Genomic DNA, 3,407 nt, shown 5'->3' on the forward strand with positions numbered 1-3,407 from the left:
CCTCTATTTTGTCCTTGTCCTATCATTATATCTGTTTCTTAGTTATGTTATGCACCTCAGTCTTTTGATTTGTGTTTACACTTACTGAAATCTGATAATTGTTTATTGTATCTATTTTATTTCTAACTTGTCAATACATAGAGATGCCTAACACTATACCTTTTCTAAATATTTACATGAGCCTGAAAAGATAGAGGATGAATTTAGCATGGCCCCTATGTCAGTCCTAATGATGAGTGTTAAGAACAACACCTAAGTATTTTGTCTTCTGTTTTAGCACACACATGTTTGGGTACTGTAAGTGCTAACTTGAAATCGAATTTTTTTTGTTTTCTAGAGTTTAGGAAGCCTGTGATGCAAATTGTCTGCCATGCATATATTGTTGGTGGGACTAAAGATGTAATAGTAAGTTGGTGGTTCTGTCTGTGTAGGTTCTAGTGCAGCCAATCTTTATACAGGCCCTTGAAGACTACTTGCGAGTTCTTCTATGACCAGAAGAAGGTGTGAAACAACTACAATTTTGTGTTTGTTTGTTTGGTTTTGTTGTGATCACAATTTTGTTGTTGTGAATTATATATTCTTCTTGTATGCAAAATATGGGGGTATCGTCTTGAGGCACAAAGTGTAGTTCACCTATAGATTAACCAAAAGGGTAATGGCGATGTATGTATGACTATTAACCAAAAGGGTAATGGCGAGGTATGTAATGCCTGCCCACACCTCTTATTTGTCCTTGTCCTTTCATAGAAAAAGATTGTTTGTCTTGATTTGTGCTAACACATATTTGATCCAGCCTCTTGTGATCTGCCTTCTGGAAATGGTCGGTGGACCGAGGAGGAATCGACTATCCTTGTGCTAGATGGCATCATCAGTGTGAAGCTTGGGGATATCATTCCAGCTGACGTTCGTTTGCTTGAAGGGGATCCACTGAAAATCGATCAGGTAATGCAAATTGAAGCTGCTCCTCTCTATGTGAATTGGGTTGATGTTAAATTGTGCTTCTTCTGACTTTTGTTTCGCTTGTAGTCTGCGCTCACCGGGGAGTCTCTTCCTGTGACCAAAGGCCCAGGTGGTGGAGTGTACTCTGGCTCCACTTGCAAACAGGGTGAGATTGAGGCCGTTGTCATTGCCACTAGTGTGCACACATTCTTTGGGAAGGTGGCCCATCTTGTCGATTCAACAAACCAAGTTGGCCATTTCCAGAAGGCAAGCTTCTAATCATGCTTTGTAGACTTGCTTACTTTCTTCATTGGCAAATTTATGACGTGAGGTTTGCTTACTTTCTTCATTAGCAAATTTATGATGTGAGGAAGTAATGCAATATGACCTCTCTAGTTTTGTTCTTCGTTGTTAAATGTCTACGGCTGGAGTAGGAAGCAATGCAATTGATATCACTGAACATGAAAAAAGTTTTTTGTATGAGTTAATAGTCATTCATGCATCCAGTGGTCGTGGTTAACTTTATATAATAGTCACCAACATGTGTATCATCCCCCTTTTTACTTGTGATTTGTGCTAGCACACTATTTGAACACACATATGTTTTCTATGCTGTCACTGCTGCTTTTTCTGTAATTTAGTAAGCTACAGGTTTAGTAAAATATGTTGTTGATCAAAACTAGACAAATAAAACATTTGATTACTGTCGGGGACCTAATACCGGGGTATCCAATGAGGTGGGACTGATAAACCATCAAACATTGACACTCCCGATCAAACGAGAACGTTACTGCGTCTCTTGTCCGAAATGACGGGAGACTAGTTCTGCCTCGCCCGACCCCCGAGGGTCAGACTCCACCTCGCCCGACCCCAAGGGCTGGACTCCGCCTCGCTCGACCCTTGAGGGCTAGACTCTGGCTTGCCTGACCCCCGAGGGCTAGACTCCGCCTCACCCGACCCCCGAGGGCTAGACTCTGCTTCGCCCTACAAGTACACCATGTTCCATCATCAGGATGAGTGTGAGGTACGACATGACACTCGAGTCAAACATAGCACCAAGGACCATGCCCTACGCCACGGTAGGAAAAGTACTGCCAGGGAACGATGGGATAGGTGCTTTAGACCATTCTGGCATTGCAAAGTCCGAACAGTATTGTAGGCGCCGCCTTCAGTCCTCAAACATGGAACCCAACATAGACATACGACAACCACTATGGTCCAGGAAGAGACTCGCGCCCTCTACAATGATGGATGTGCTATCACCATGCTGTGGTCTAGATCAGAGCACTCACTTCAGCCTTCGGACGCCCTCTCCGATCGGAAGGCCTTGCCCATAGCGCTACTTCAGACTCCGACCCCATGTCCCTTAGACCAGGACTCATAGGAACCAGAAGGCGTGCGGAACAAGGCTGGCAAGGCTCATAAGTCAAAACCACTGTACCAAAGTCCATACTCTATACAGAGCAGTACTCTGTAGCCATCCTGACATTCTACAATGACATCGATAGTGTTGTAGGTGCCTACCATTATCTGGTATCCGCTGGTATGGACAACAAGGCTTGGTAGATGTGAACAACAAGGCTCGGTAGCATACGCACCATTTCCCTCTCACTTGTAAAGTCGTCCCCTTCATCTATAAAAGGGGATGTGCTTCCTCCAACAAAGGGACCGACTCTTAACGGATAAGTTGAACACACATGACATGACAGACACAGCTGAGCAGCGACCAAGCTCTCGGCAACCTTTTCAATCATTCCATCAGAGACTTGGGACTCGTCCCTCTCTCGATTGTTTTGTACCCCCTACTGTGAACCATTTTCGGTACTAATAACACGAGCAGCAGCAGCAAACTGGACGTAGGGACATTCTACCCGAACTAGTATAATCCTTATGTCCTTTAGTGCACCATCCGGACCTAACGCGCAATAATCACAAATTTACTAGCCGGTGTTTGTTTGAAACAACGACAGTTGGTGCGCCAGGTAGGGGACCTTTGCGCATTCCAAATTAGGCCTCTGATGGCTAACCACGCAATCAGCTGGGTCCCGAGCGCACACATGCATTTCGGTGACCTGGAATTCATTGTCATGCTGGGAGAAGAGTTGGCGCTGGCCCACACGGCCATCTAGTCTCTCCCCTCCACCAACTCCAGCTACCGGAGGCTTGAGGGCTAGCCCGACATCTCCCTTGGACCCCAGTCATCCAAAAAGGCCCCATGCCACATCACCCACTCTTTGGAATGCTCCACTCGGTGCGCCTCGACAGCGTTTCCATTCGATCTCTGCAACACCACGGCGACCGTAAGCCACCTTGTGGCCCAGCGCATGATCCCATTTCCCGCGAATAATGAGTTCGTAGGGATGGTCGAAAGCATCACTGAATCCCTCCACAGCCTCCTCGCTGAGGGCCTAGGGTCCAACTCTGGGTCTGACTCCGGTAGGGGAAGTCATCATCCCTCCCGAGAATGC

This window comes from Miscanthus floridulus, chromosome 18 (assembly GCF_019320115.1).
Source record: "Miscanthus floridulus cultivar M001 chromosome 18, ASM1932011v1, whole genome shotgun sequence".
NCBI classification, from domain to species: domain Eukaryota; kingdom Viridiplantae; phylum Streptophyta; class Magnoliopsida; order Poales; family Poaceae; genus Miscanthus; species Miscanthus floridulus.